This window comes from Ailuropoda melanoleuca, chromosome 6 (assembly GCF_002007445.2).
Source record: "Ailuropoda melanoleuca isolate Jingjing chromosome 6, ASM200744v2, whole genome shotgun sequence".
Taxonomy (NCBI): Eukaryota; Metazoa; Chordata; class Mammalia; order Carnivora; family Ursidae; genus Ailuropoda; species Ailuropoda melanoleuca.
In genome coordinates, this window is record NC_048223.1 from 3578635 (window position 1) to 3595278 (window position 16644).

Consider the following 16644-nt stretch of genomic DNA (forward strand, 5'->3'; position numbering starts at 1 on the left):
GGTTAAATAAAACAATGGTTTTAACCTCTTCTTTGGATTTGTACCAAAGTAATGGAGGAAAAAATTACCACACCAACTGACATGCAAACATTTAACTTAACAAATATGTATTCAGTGTATTGTTAATTAGTTTTCAGTGTATGGTAAATCTGTTTTCAGAACGTTTTCAAATGTTCTTGGATTTTAATGTAATTGAAAAGAGGTGAAAATCAGAAAAATGGAACAGTATGTCCTTGGCCACAATGCCTATGCTACCTTCCATTTAGTTAGCACTCACTGAGTGACCATTCAAGAAATCTAGTAAAAGATACCATGCATTTGTCCACTCAGGATATGTACTGAATCCAACTATGTCCCAGTCACTGTACTAAGAACTGGGATTATACAGGTGCCAACTTGGACATAGTCTGCCCATGAGCCTGCAAACCTAATTGTACATACTGTGTGAGGATGATGAGAAGGAGAGGCACTGGAGAATCCATAAAAAGTATTTAACCCAATGGGATGAAGGAAGAATAGTGAAGAGAAGGATTAGAAAGGCTTTGGGAGTAAAGACTGAGCCAAGTCTTATATAGAAGCTTCCCAGGTAAAGGGAAGAAATAGAAGATGGATGAGTAGGAGAAAATCCAGAACAGGAGATGATATAAAGGAGGAAGAGGAATGACAAATAGCATAGTATATGAGGAGTTTGCTGGCAATGGTTTCTGATGAACATAGCAGTGGGAAGATGGGAGAGGGAATGACAGAGATACAGAGGAGCCATCTGTGCATTCTAAGAGGAGGTTGGGCACTATTCTGCATGTATTACTGAGGCACTGAAGCATTTAAATAGGGAACTAATGTGGTTTGAACTGTATTTTGGTTACATCATTACGACTATGTATAGAATGGAGACAGTTTGAATACCTTTGTGGTGTTAAAGAAGAAAAAGAGAAAAATCATTTGAGAAGCAAGATCTACACACATAGAGCAATTGATGAGAAGTGAGTTAGTGGGGGTGCCTGGGTGGTTCAGTCGGCTGAGCATCCAACTCTTGATTTTGGCTCAGGTCATGATCTCAGGGTCGTGGGACTGAGCCCCACATCGGATTCCACCCACAGCATGGAGTCTGCTTGAGATTTTCTCTCTCCCGCTGCCCCCCCCAACCCTCGCTCTAAATAAATAAATAAATAAAATCTAAAAAAAAAGAAGAAGAAGCGAGTTCATGGAAGATAAAGTAGTTCCAAGGAAAACTGATTTCTAGCTCAGTGCATTATAGTACCACCAGTCAAAACAGGGAATGTAAAAAAAACATGCCTGGGGTAATAATAATTTTATTTTGAATATGTTGAATTTGGGATACCGTTGTCAGGTCCAGATGGAAATGCCCAGTAAGCAACTGGATATGTGAATCTATAGCTGAGGACAGAACTCTCTGTGGGATCAAGATTTTTGGGAATTTCAATACATGGTTAGTCATTGAAAGCAATTAAAAAGATGAGATTATCCAATAAGTATTTGTCCAGTAATGTATCCTAGGGAACATGGACATTTAGGGGTTATATGGGAAAAAAAGTTGTGAAAGAGGTAAAGAACTGCAAAAGTATGAGAACCAGGAGGGTGTGATGTCAGCGAGCAGAGAGCCATGAAGGGTCAGTAAATAAAGACTTAATTGTTTCCATTGAATTTGGAAATACAGAGGTCACTGATGAACTGTGCCAGAATCATTTCCATGGAGAATTAAGAAAGTAAGCCAGATTGCAAGCAGTTGAGAAGTAAATGGAAAATAAGATAGAAATACTTTTCAGTTGAGGAGAGGAGAGAAGAATCTCCATGGTGTATAGGGAGAAATGGAAACAAGAGAGTACCTTTTTCGTATCAGGGGGATAAGCCTAAATTTTGGCTAAGCAGAAGAAAGAAAAAATAAAGTAAAAGATACCAGGCGTGATCATTTCAAAGGAGTAAGAGTGGACAGAAGAGAAGGGAGATACAAGGAAGATCGATGGTGTCTGGGGCATGTTCTCAGTCCAAAAAGGAAATAGGCCCAGGATCCAGAGGTTCACACAGTATATTGGTACAGGTTGGTTAATTGAGATAGTCAAACAGACCAGGCTGCCACATCTGAATTTCACGTATTTCCAGCTTGGGCTTGTTTGTTTTGTATGTGGTAAATACGTCCTTGAAATTAGGAGTGACTTGAATCTCTCTTCTCTGTTCTGCATTTGTGTGTGTTTACGTGTGTGTTTTCATGTGACGGATCAGCTCCCTCTCTTCTGTGTTGTTTCAATTTTTATAATATGTTTGGGTCATTTTCACAATCAGAAAAATATTGAAACTATTTCCATTATTAACCTAATGAACAAGAATCAATGGACGGAAGAAGTAGACGTTGAAGAAAACATCTAAGTTCAGTGGGTCGGGAGCAGACAGTTTCTGTCTTGTAACATTAACTCGCAAGGCATTAAATCCACAGACAACGTACACTTAAACAGGGAAAATATATACAAACGTTGAAAGCAAACGAATTCTATATATTCACTGGAAGTAACCAGACATTTGTTTAAATGCTCAATTATTTTGCATTATTTATGTTTAGAGGCTATAAACAAACCCACTTCTGGTAGTCTTGTGTCCCCCAAATTTAAAACTCATCACAGTATAATTATGATAGGAAGAAATATACTATGAGGACTGAACAAGAGCAGAGTAGAAAATAAATTTACAAATGTTTAACAATTGTCATATATTCATGAGTATATACAATTGAGTTGAACAAAGAAATTTGAGTTTGAAAGCTAAGCATCATGGTTTACAAAACCATTTTTTATTGAGTTATTGTAAAAAGTATTCAATAGCTCTATTACTATAAACTATTAAATTACATTTCCAACATTTTCCCTGGGTATTCTTGAGCATTTAGTTTTTTCCTCATATAATTGAAGATCATCTTAGCCAATTTTTTTAAAATTTAGGAGTCTTTTGTATTAAATTATTATATGATTTTTGAATGTATTGATTTTTAAAATCTTGAGTCTTCCCATTCAAAAGCATTGCTTACATTTCCTATAATTTACAACAGTCACTGAAATTACAACTTCAGTGCCAAATCGCTGAAGAAGATTCAGTCTTCTTCTTCATGAAGGCTCTATCCTTTTCTTATTAAATTTATTCTTAAATTCCAATGTTGTCTCTATTTTGCACAGAATTTCATTTTTTTTTTTACTCTTTCCTTTTCTAGGATGGATAGAGATAATATGGCTTGGGAGATGCAGAAAATAAATTTAACAAATGCGTTAATAAATAGAATAATTTAAAATAGGTATATTGCATAGTCTGTGAGAAAGACAGAGGGTGTAATAATTGCAAAGATCCTGGGGTGGGAGTGTGACTCTGACATTTAATGGTCAGAAAGTGGCTAGTGTGACTGGAGTGTAAGCAAGTGAGTGAGAGAGGAATGGGAGATGAGACCAGAGTTGCTGGATCCTAAGGGTCATAAAAGGTCTGTGGCTTCTACTCTGAGAAGACTGATAGAATAAAAACAAGTCAACATTTACCGAAGCACCTCAAGAAAACCTCTCAATGACCCATTTTCTTCCTATTCTCCTCCACACAAAGCAGGAGGGATCTGTGCATGATTCAGTTTCTTCTTGGCTTTACTATATGAACCCTGGCTTCAGGGACTCATCCAGTGCAAGAGTTCATGATTGTGCATTGAGCTGTCCACACCATGGCTACACACCATGGAACACAAGGCCTCACTGGCACACAGACTCCCATAGACATTAGGGTCCATTTGACTAGGAGGAATAGACACAGAGGACTTGGTGGTACAGGGAAGAGAGCTCATTTCCAGCCATCACCTTCCCAGAATCTCCTGCTTCAGAACCCAAAACAATATTTATCTTGGTCCAATTCCACATTGTCTCTTTATTCTCACGTTCCCATATGTCAAAGAAAATAATAAAATAAAAAGTCACAAGTTAACATGAAGTTCTTTTTTTTTTTTTAAGATTTTATTTATTTATGCGACAGAGATAGAGACAGCCAGCGAGAGAGGGAACACAAGCAGGGGGAGTGGGAGGGAGAGGAAGAAGCAGGCTCATAGTGGAGGAGCCTGATATGGGGCTTGATCCCATAATGCCGGGATCACGCCCTGAGACGAAGGCAGACGCTTAACCGCCGTGCTACCCAGGTGCCCCAACATGAAGTTATTTCTATATCCCGATACATAGCATTTATTATAAGTATTTGATTTTTTACAATGACTTTTGTATAACAGATGATATTGTTCAACAAACCATACTTTATTGTAAGCAATAGACAAAGTCTTAGCTGTACAACAGAGCTATAGTTGGCCTCTTCACAGAACTATCTATGACTGTGGAATCATTCTTGCTTGAAACAATGAGTATGAATATAATTAAAACAACTAATATCTTTTCAACACTTATTATTTGTTATAGATTATGCTAAATCCTTTATGCATATGATTACCTCTATCTTCCAAACAAGCAGTGTGGGAAGCATTACTGATATTTCCCTATTGCAAGGAAAGACCTGTACGGGGGCACACACATGTCAAGTGGCAGAACTGATCTTGTCTGCCTCCAAATCCAGGGGACCTAACGTACTCACATTTACAAAACCTCTCAAATTTAAAGGACACAGAGCCATTGCAAAGACATACAGCTGTACTACAAAACCCTCAGTTCCAGTTAACCTGTTGAGACAGCGAAGCAGAACAGTTCAAGACTTGTTTCAGTGAGCATCACACGGCTTTCAACAGAGAGCAGTGTGCAGGAACAGCTGTCTGCTCTAATCTCTGCCAGGATACTGCAGGCCAACGATTCCATTTTTATAGCTCAAGGGCATGGTCTGTCTCAGAGAGGTAGTTCTAAATTGAGGGCATTAACGGAGCCTCTGCTTTTCAGTCTGTCTCCTGAACCTCAAGGGGTATTACTTTGGAGGAAAAAAAAAAAAAGAGTGATCAAGAGCAAGAGAGTAAATGTGCTGTACTCAGCTTCTCAAATGAGAAAAAACATGGTTGGTGTAATACCCTGTCATCATTAGCCGCAGCGTTATAATCATCATTTTAAGTATTTGTAAACAAACTCTTCCCATGGTCAAAGTGTTGGCTATGATCTCTTGCACGAAAAAGTGAACCTCTCTAGTCTTTCCTTCTCGGGTTAAACTGCTTGGGGCTGGGTGGGAGCCATGCAGTCTGGAGTCTTCTGTACAATGTCCTGGCCAGGTTCCCTTTGTAAACTGTTCATGAGGTGGTCCTTTAAAACTTCTGAGGAGCTGTAATGACTAGAAAGTGATACATTAAATGAAAACTGTTCATCCGCCTCTGAAAATTCTGTTCCTTGTTTTTGGTTTTAACACACTGAGATGCAAAGTTACTTCTACATAGTTCAAATACTTGGAAACAACCAGCCCACGCTTCCTTCTTGTTAAATCTTTATTTTTCTGGACGAAATAGTTCCAGTTTTAGCTGCTTTTCAAATGAAGCTATATCCAGGTGCACTCTCACTCTGTTGACTCTTAAGACACTTTCAGTTCTACACTATTTGAGATGAGACCCCAGGAACTAGATGATATTTCAGACACATTTTTCGCATTGCAGAGGACAGTAAAACTCTCTGTGGCCTTCCTTGCTTGGACACTGGATATCTGCTAATGTAGATTAAGTTTGCATCCACTCACTTGAGATGACTGAATCATACTGAGCATAGCATCTACTGAATCATTTAGATTTTTGCTTATTTTGCATGAATGTTGGTGACTTCCTAATTAGGGTTTTGCTTGTTTCTTTTTAAATGGATGTCACATCATGTAGTAAAAAGGGCACTGGACTTGAAGTCAGAGTATTTGGATTGAATCCCTGCAACAATATTCATGAACTCATTTAGCGACATACAACAAACTCATAAATTTACTTCTTTACCTCTCAATTTGTTATCTCATACTTAAATTGAGCTTGATAAAGATTGAAGATAAAGTATACAAAATGAGTTTGTAAAGACCTGTGTGCGGGGCGCCTTTGTGGCTCAGTTGGTTAAGCATCTGCCTTCAGCTCAGGTCATGATCCTTGGGTCCTGGGATTGAGTTCTGCGGGGTCGGGCTCCCTGATCAGTAGGGACTTTGCTTCTCTCTCTCCCTTTGCCGCTCCCACTGCTTGTGCTCTCTCTCTCTCTGTCTCTCTCTCTCAAATAAATAAAATCTTAAAAAAAAACCCACACCTGTGTGATCATTAAATACTGCTTTTTTAAAACTTAAAATAAGAGCCTTTTCATTCATTCTTTTTAATTCCTTCATGTGATTTTTGCCCAACTGTTTCATTGCTAAAAGACTTTTAACAAGATATAGTATAGGGTTAGCGATTCTATTAAAGATACACAAAATAAAATAGTTGGACGCTATTGAGAAGTAACTGGTGTTTTGCTCATAAAGAAGTAAAATTGTTCTTTTGCTCATAAAGAAGTAAAATTGTTTTTTTGCAAACTGTAATGATATCATTTATTTCAACCTCAGTTGGGGAAGAAAACAATTATCCTGATTTGGGGGTAAGATGAGTGGCTGACTTTTTAAACAGAAACGCTTCAAAGTCAGTTAACGCTTCTTAAGCAAAGATGGGGAGAGGGAAGAATGGGTGATGCGCTTAGTTTGTTACAGTTGCTTCAAATTATGATAATTAGACTCCCTTAAGGTCTCAGCATACTGTACTTGTCTTCAAAGAGCTGCAGTTCTTCTTACCAGTGCATTCTGTTTATCACAGCAAAACCAAGTTCTGAGAACAACTCCCAGCGAGGGACTTGGGGGTACTAATCGCCTGTGACACCACGGCTACTACTGTGGCTTGGCACAGACCAAAATGAAGCCAAGCTGAATGCTTTTCTAATGTTCATGGAAGGCTGTGATTGTGTCAAGGACACTGCCGAACCCCCTCCCTGCTTTGCCGCAACCCATCGGCAGAGCAATGAATGCAGATGTGTAGGCTAAAGTGCCCCTGGTAGTAAAGAAAACCAGATTGTTTTTTTCTAACCGGACAAGTTGTAGTTTCAGGAGCTTTGAAAAGCCAAACTTGAATGCTTTTCTGTTGATGGATTATAAAGGAAGGAAGGACTAGTTTCAAGAACATAATGTGGGAGGGGATTATATTATAGTCTGAGAAGCATCAACAATAAAAAACATGACAAAACTCTTGCTTAAAGATTAGCAGATCTACTCTTAGACCTTAGAAAAGCTTTGGGTTTATTTCTACTAAGTAAGTAAAAACAAAAAATCATGTCCCTTCACTATTACTTAACATTTTCACATCCCTTATTCCCCATTCCTCCACCCTCTTACCACTCCCTCAATAAGGCTAAAGGGCAAACTGAAATCCAGGAACGGGACGGCTGTCACTGAGCATAGCTTGTGTCTGCACTGCAGAAGAAAAAGTCTATTCATGAAGACTAATAAAGAGAATTTCACTGGGGCACCCGAGTGGCTCAGTCGGTTAAGCCTCTGACTTTGGCTCAGGTCATGATCTCGGGGGTCCTGGGATGGAGCCCAGCCCTGGGATTCATGCTCAGCGGGAGTCTGCTTCTTCCTCTCCTCTGCTCCTCCCCCTGCTCATGTGCGCACTTGCTCTCTCTCTTAAATAAATCTTTAAAAAAAAAGAGTTTCACTTAAAGGCACCATAATTACTTTATTAGTAAAAATTCAGTTTACCTATGAATTTGGAAATACTTTTTTCAAAAATATTATAAGAAACTTTAGGTACAGAAGTTTTGTTCAAATGTCCTATTTCACATGTCAACATAGGAAGGAGTGTTAGAGATCCAAGATAATTTCTCTATAACCGGACAGTATGATATTAGGCTTTTTGTTTAATAAAGCTGGTCACCTACCATACTCTGCATCTTTATGTTTACTGGAAAAGCACCCATACTTTCATATGATGACACCTTTTCTATCACGATGATTGATTTAGGGACCGTTTTCTGTCATATAAACTCAGAAGCAGAGAAAGCCAGGCCTTAATACAAAAAAACAAAAAACAAAAAAACAAAACAAAACAAAAAAATGAACAACAATAAAAAATGTAACAGAGAGGCAAGAGATGGAGAGAGAGTTTACTTGTTTCCCCCAAAATATTAGAGCTAGACCTTGTTCTTAGTTTCTGTGCTCCACACCCTAACAATTCAATCAAAATCTTTATGGGTAGAGAGCCCAAACACTGGTATTTTTACAAATCTTGCCAGGTTAGCAGCCAGCTTTGAGAACAGTGGTTCTAGACAGTTTGGCTGAGGCCCAAATGCATCTATAGTGTGGGGCTTGAAAGATACCCCAGTATCTGCTCAATAAATAATTCTTGGTTAATATACTTTGCCAGAATTTTAAAATACATCATTTGTGTCATGTTTCATTAAAATATATTCTAATGCTACATTACATTTTGATCAGTGGCTCAAAGAAAAATTTGCAGCACATTTCTGAATTGTCATTCCTTTGATCAGAGAGTTAAAAAAAAAAAAAAGTAAAGGCCTGCAGTTTTAGTGTTAAAAACAAAATATATGTGATTGTATTGGTTTAATAAGAGTCTTAACTTCATGCTTTTCAACACCAAGCATAAGAAACTGCAGTATTTCCCAGATTCCCGGAGATAAATGCCTACAGTTACTTCCTAAGTATTAACAGATTTTGCAGATGTTCATGAAAATGATGTTTCCACCATCTCCACCTGCCTTTTAAGTAGGAAACATGTAAGTTTCTCTGTAGAAGAGTGGACCAGAAATTAATCAAATTTTTATCTTTTTTACATGAAAACTAAAATCTTCAAAGTGTCAATTTTGTCAGATTTTCTTAAAAACTTTTGGGGGCACCTGGGTGGCGCAGTCATTAAGCGTTCTCCCTTCGGCTCAGGGCGTGATCCCGGCGTTGTGGGATCGAGCCCCACATCAGGCTCCTCTGCTGTGAGCCTGCTTCTTCCTCTCCCACTCCCCCTGCTGTGTTCCCTCTCTCGCTGGCTGTCTCTATCTCTGTCACATAAATAAATAAAATCTTAAAAAAAAAAACAAAAAACTTCTTTTGGCCTCTTATTTAACCCCTTTCAAACATTGGGCCAAATTTTTATTGCTTTTCTCATTCTTCAATGAGTTTTTCACATATTTCTTCCGATATCTGCTCCAGATTTTTGATATGCACTTCACGCACTGGAAGATTCAATCTGGTTTGGACATAATTTCTTTTTAATTTAATTTCTATAAGCCCCCTCTCTTTAACTTGGTACCTAATTCTCTGTATCCAAATTAAGAAGCAGTGTTTGCATCACCCAGTTTTGTTACCTTAGTGTCTCCTGATCTATCCCTGAGGGACATAAAGATTGATGTTCGTAAAGGGTATCTTCACATAATTTAGATTTTGTCTGTTAATGTCCAGCAATTTGCTTAGTCATAAACATAAATATTGTGAATCCAAATATTTCCCTTAATGCAAACATTAAAAAAAGGTCACCATGCCTTCATTCTAGGATGATGGTGTTCGTTTTTCTTATGTTAATACACAGGGGCCAGTTACCTTACTTCCTTCAAGTCCCGCTGTGACCGTGTATCTGGCCATCTGTGTGACTGACCAACATTCAGAGCGGTTGCCATCACAGTTAGTGGTTCTCTGCCTGAAGCATTGCTTTTGTACATCGTATTTGTTTGATTGGTTACTTGTTCTTGTACAGTATATTTCAATTCTCTGGAATCTGCCCTAAAATAGACACTCAAAATTTGTTCACTAAGTTCTTAAGATTTTTTTTTTAGAACAAGTGAGGTCATACCAAATTTTACTTTTCACCAAAATGTTCTTTTAGCATACCTGCCTTTTAGTTATGCTATCATTGTGTTTAATTGACACATCCTAGTTATTTGTACCCCAGAATTAATCTCATTTTCTCTTCCCTCTCTCTTCACTGTGTCCTACTGTTCCATTGGCTGAAATTTCTCTTTTGGTGCCACTCAATGAGTCAGACATTTATGGTTTTCAGCAAACCTTTCATTTTTGTTTGTTTTTGTTTTCTAGGAGATAGAGAACTCTTCCATTTTTTTATAGGTGGACAGATTCACTGTTTCCAAACAGCCTAGGAGAGGAACATATCCAAAGTATGTTGCAAGGAATATTTTAATGCACTCTCCCACTGGGAGGAAATACTGTTTTGTAAATTTGGCAGACATGTTTTATTCTATCAGCTCAGAAATGATGGCCAGGTAATCTGAAAAAGTAAAACAAAGAATTAATCAAACCAGCAAGCTAGGAAGATCCCAAAGAGAAGTGTTCTTTTCTATGCTGCTAAAAAGTCTCATTTGAATTACTATTTAACTGGGAATGTTCAGCAAGTACTTATTAATTGGCTGCTGTGCCAGGACTGTAACTAATTCCTGGAGATTCAGAAGTGAAGAAACTGTACTGATGGACTTGCAGTCTTATCTCCTTAAATCATGGAAAGATTCTTTAATATAGGAGGGCTGGGATTAATATGTCAGTAATAAATAAGAATAAAGATCTAATGGCTTGTCATAGATCAAATTGGAATTTAAATGCCTTTATTCCTTTTTCATGGTTTTTTTTCTCCCCAAACTATAGTAAGGTAATTTTGTTGTAATTTTTAAAAATCTATTATCAAGACAGTAAATGAAATTTAAAGCAGGAAAGAAACATTCTTAACTGATACCATTCAGATTCTGTTCTTTTTATCTTGAATAATTTACGGTTTGAATTAATATAACTTGGTTGCTTATTTCATAAACTCTTCCCCAAGCAAGAAAGTCAGACATTTTAGCTATGGGTACTCCTCCTTACTTCCTTACTTGGACTCATTATTTTGTTCTGTAAATAATTTAGTGCTAATTATGTGTCAAGCACTAAGCTTGGTTCTGCTCAGACTTCTTCCAAATTAATGAAAGAATCAGCACAGACTTTCTGCAGCCCAATGGCATATTCTTTCCACTAAAACTTCTGCACTTGTTTTCATCTTCTGGTACATCTGACAGGTACACTCCGTACAAATTAAACAGATCCAACGAGGTCTATTGGATCTACTGTTACGAAGCTGTCGTTTTCCTCCTTCTGTGGTGTGTTCAACACACTTCTCAAGCATTAGGAAATCTCAATTCTTTGGCGTAATATGCATGTATTATCTCCCCTCCACTGTATAATTATAGACTACTCTTTCCAAACTTTTTTTTTTTAAAGATTTTTATTTATTTATTCGACAGAGATAGAGACAGCCAGTGAGAGAGGGAACACAAGCAGGGGGAGTGGGAGAGGAAAAAGCAGGCTTATAGCGGAGGAGCCTGACGTGGGGCTCGATCCCATAACGCCGGGATCACGCCCTGAGCGGAAGGCAGATGCCCAACCGCTGTGCCACCCAGGCGCCCCTCCAAACTCTTTCTTATACAATACAAAGAACACACCAATATACTAACTTAATGAGACATGCATTCTTCAAATTGTGTTGTAGATTTTCATTTTTATTGAAATGTGGGCTCTGTAGACACTTTTCAACTATATTCTGCTGGACAAACATTATTTAGGCTACTCCAAGTTAATACATTGTTTCTCAGTTCCCTGCCCTTCATCTGCCCTTCTCTACCAGAAAGTGTAGTAAGATTGAGGTATTGTTGAAAAAAGAAAGATAACAGTAATCTCAGTTATTTTATTTTTTTTCTTTTACAGGTCAAGGATTTTTTTTCTTTTTATTTGTAGATATGGTATATTTATCTAATCCGTGAAGCTTGGTGAAAAAGTGTTAATATGGAAGAGATATGAAACTAAGAACTGATAATGACACTGAACAGCATCCCACAAGACAGAGGTATGGTGGGAGCAAGTGGTGGCTAGTTGAGGAGCAGGCAGTAATGATTGCATTATTAGGGTCACAAGGCAAATTTCTATCACCTGTACCCAACCCAGAGTCTCTTTTGCCCATGCCTTCCTAGGTGTAAGACAGGGATCACATGTTTCTGAATCCATTTTGTTATTCTTGTTCTTTTATACATTCAAAAAATGTTTCTTTTTTAAATTTAAGTTTGGTGCTTTCAAATGGAAGCATTATTCCACTATTTGTCCCTTACCTGATTCCCAAGGAACCCATACAGATGGCTCAGGAGAGATACTTTTAAAGTATCTGTTGAATGAAATGATTACAGAATAACAATTTGATGTATGCTTCAACTCTCTTGTTTCATTGGAACGCTAAATGCTGAATTTATTAGCTTTCCAAATTATGCACAAATATGGGCTTGTATTCTTCACTGTATAAATTCAACTTCAAATCTTCTGCAACTTTTTTAGTTTTCTGGTTCTAGATTCTTCCTTCTTGCAAAACACCCTGCAGACTCCGTTGAAATTACGGCATCTTTTATAACTGTATCATGTGCATTGCTAAGTGTAATAATGATAACATTTCAGAATACATATGGTTGAAGTATGTATCAAATTTAATTCATCATATGTTCACACCTATAGACCATAATTACAAAAGAAATCTGCAGGATATAATATCACTGTGAGAATTTCAATGCTGATAATTTGTTCTATGCTAAGCGGGAATCACAGGCGTAAATGGAAATGGAAAAAAACATAAAACTCCTAGAATAAAACATAGGAAGAAATTTAGATGAGTTTGGGTATGGTGATGTCTTTTTAGACCAAGATTAAAAACAAGATCCATGAAGAAATCATTAATAAGCCAAACTTCATTAAATTAAAAACTTCTGCTCTGTGAAAGACATTGTCAAGAGAACGAGAAGGCAAGCCACAGATGGGGAGAAAATACTTGAAAAAGATATCTGATACAGGACTGTTATGTAAAATAAACAAAGAACTTTTAAAACTCAACAATTAAAAAAAATAAACAATGAAATTTAAAAAATGGGCCAAAGACCTTAACAGACCCCTCACCAAGAAAGATAGACAGATGGCAAATAGGCACATGAAAAGATGTTCCACACCATATGCCATCAGAGAAATGCAAATTAAAACAATAAGATACCACCACACACTAGAATGGCCAAAACCCAGGACACAAACAACAAATGCTTGGCAAAGACATAGAGCAACAGAAACCATCACACATTGCTGATGGGAATGGAAAATAGTACAGACACTTTAGAAGACAGTTTGTTGGTTTCTTACAAAACTAAACATAGTCTTAGGACCCAGCAAGTAAGTGGGCTCCTTGGTATTTGCACAAATTAATAAAAAAATTGTGTCCTTAAAACAACCTGCACCTGGATGTTTATAGCAGCTTTATTCATAATTGCCAAAACTTGAAAGCAACCAGGATGTCCTTCAGTAGGTACATAGGCAAATAAACTGTGATACATCCAGACAATGAAATTATTCAATGATAAAAAGAAATGAGTTGTCAAGCCATATAAAGACATGAAGGAATACTAAATGCCTATTAGTAAGTGAAAGAAGCCAATCTGAAAAAGCTACATACTGCATGATTTTAACTCTGTAACATTCTAGAAAAGGCAAAACTATGGGGACACTAAAAACATGAGTAGTTGCCTGGGACAGGGTGGAGGGCAAAGGGATATGAATAAGCAGAGTAGAGAGGATTTTTAGAGCAGTCAAAATACTCTATATTATAATGATAGACATATGTCAATATGCATTTGTCCAAACTCAATAGAATGTACACCAAGAATGACCCTAAAGTAAACCATGAATTTGGGTTATTATAATGTGTCAATGTAAATTCATCCTTGGTTAAAAAAAAAAAAAAAGTACGATTCTGGTGAGTGATGTTGATAGTGGGAAGCCTATGCATGTGTGGCCTCAGAGGAAATACAGGAAATCTCTGTACCTCCGTCTCACAATTTTGTTATAAACCTAAAACTGCTCTTTAAAAAAAAAATCTTATTTTTCAAAAAAGGTATGGAGCTTACCCTAAGCATTCACATTTCCGAATATATTTGTAAAATGTCTGTAGCTCTGATTCAGCCGAAAACTTTTAAATCAGTAAATAATTCACTTTGCATACAAATACAATACAGAAAGATGCTGTGTTAATAAGTTAATGAATTATCTATCTACATTTAAGGACAAAGACCAATTCTTAGGTCTTTAGTTACAACATAAACACTCATTTCATTGAGTCTAAAATCCTGATGTCATAATAATTGTGAAAATGTGGCATTTGGAACTGCCATGTGTAAAAATTGAATTTGAGATACCCTTCTCATCTACATATAGTTAAATATTTATCTGATTTCAAGAAATATTTCCTTTTCTCCTTTTTGCTTTTGGAAGTGCTGACCTCTAAAATTTCCTAGTTCTTTAAATTTTTATTGAAGTGCCTTGGGTATTTTGGGATTTTGCAAACATGCATAAATAAATATATGATGACCACATGGCCTAGTGATAGTGTCTAAGAAATACTTTCATTAAAGAATATTTTATATGTTCCATAGACACACATAAGAATCAGTCTGAAGTGGACCTAAGATTTTAAAAAATACTGTTAGATAAAAAAAAAGTAAGAGTAAGTTTTAAATACACTTATGTGACTGGACAGAAAAGTTATTTAATATGTTCTATGAAAGGAAAAATAAGAAAATGTAATATAGGGGCACCTGGGTGGCTCAGTCATTAAGCGTCTGCCTTTGGCTCAGGGCGTGATCCCAAGGTCCTGGAATTGAGCCCTGCATTGGGCTCCCTGCTCTGCTGGGAGCCTGCTTCTTCCTCTCCCACTCCCCCTGTTCCTGTTCCCTCTCTCACTGGCTGTCTCTCTCTCTCTGTCAAATAAATAAATAAAATCTTTTAAAAAAAGAAAATATAACTAGATTTCAAGAACAGAATACATCTTTTTAAAAAAGATTATTCCAATGTCCCTTTCTACATCGAAGTGAGTATCATAACATTTAGAACAAAGCCTATGACAATAGTCTCAATATTCAAGATAGAGTTGGTTCAGATCTCAGTCCTATTACCTGCTGGGCCAGTTACTTCATTGTCTCTAAGCCACAGTTTTCTCATTCCTTCCATCTTTGCACCACTGCCACATCCCAGATAGCCCATGTTTATAACTGTGTGTTGTTCTTCTATTTTTTTCTCCAAGCTCATAAATTATATATGAGCATATCTAGTGTATGCATACATCTATGCATGGTGTATCTACCTATGTCCACATATATGCATGTATATCTTTTTAGCAGAGAATCACCCCATGTTTTTTAGTATAATTTTACTTCAGAAAGAATTATGTTCTCTTTTTCTTCTTGATCAATCATATCTATTTGTGCCTTCTTGAGATGATATTGAAATCATTTTGATTAAGGTTCTATGTGTTCCCCACTCAGTCATTCTTTTCCATTCTTTATTGCTATGTTCTTGGAGTTGCAACTCACTTTCCACTTCATGTATCATGGCAGTTTGATCTAGATGGTATAAATGAGTTTAAGCTTTTAAAATCATATAAACTGCATCCATGGGCACAAAATAACATGAAAATAAATCTTTGAAACCACTGTCAATTATATTTTCAACATCATAGAATATGTGAAGACTCAGAAAACTTGTGAATGGCAAACTCTTTCAATTCTGGAAATCCAATTTTCCAGAGGATAAAAAGCAATATTGACTTGTAGAAATCACACACACACACACACACACACACACACACACACACACACACACACTTCTATTTTAATTTTGTACGGTTGCTTTAAGAAATTACCACAAACTAGATCACATTAAATAACAGAATTCTATTCTGTCACAGTTTGGGGGGGCTAGAAATCTGAAGAAAAGGTGTTATCAAGGTCGATTCATTCTTGTGGACTCAGGAAGAATCATTTCTATGCCCCTCTCCCAGCTTCTGGTGGTTGCTAGTAATCCTTGGCGCTCCTTGCTTTATATACACATCACTCCAATCTCTGCCTGCATTGTCACATGGTACTTTCCTTTGTCGGCCTCTGTGTTCCAATTTCTCTCCTCTTATAAGACACTAGTCATTGGATTAGAATCACCCCAATTTAATATGGTTTCATCTTAATTTAATTACATCTGTAAAGGCCCTATGTCCAAATAAGACCAATCACATGCACAGGTACCAAGGGTTAGGGTAGTAACTGATTTTTTTTTATTATATTATGTTAATCACCATACAGTACATCCCCAGATTCCGATATAAAGTTTGATGCTTCATTAGTTGCGTATAACACCCAGTGCACCATGCAATACGTGCCCTCCTTACTACCCATCACCAGTCTATCCCATTCCCCCACCCAGTAACTGATATTTTAGGGCATGCCATTCAACCCACAATATACTGCAATGTCAATTTCAGGCAAATTTATAGTACTTTTTTAAAATAATAGAGTGCGAGTGCTTAGCAAAAGGTGTAGTGAACAACATTAACAATTTTGTGTTCTCAAATATCAAAACTCATAAAATGGACACATTTGCCTTTTCTGCTTGTAACTATAAAGAGATCATGAGAACACCATGATGAACATTGTTTTTAACATACATGTAGCAGAAATTTTCATTTTAATTGCTTTGGGCAAGGAAAAAAAGTGATTACATAACAGGACAGTCTAAGTAAATTTTTAGCTGATCGAACAATTATAGAATTCAGTAATCAACACTGCATTTCTGTCATCCTGAGATTAGCCTCTA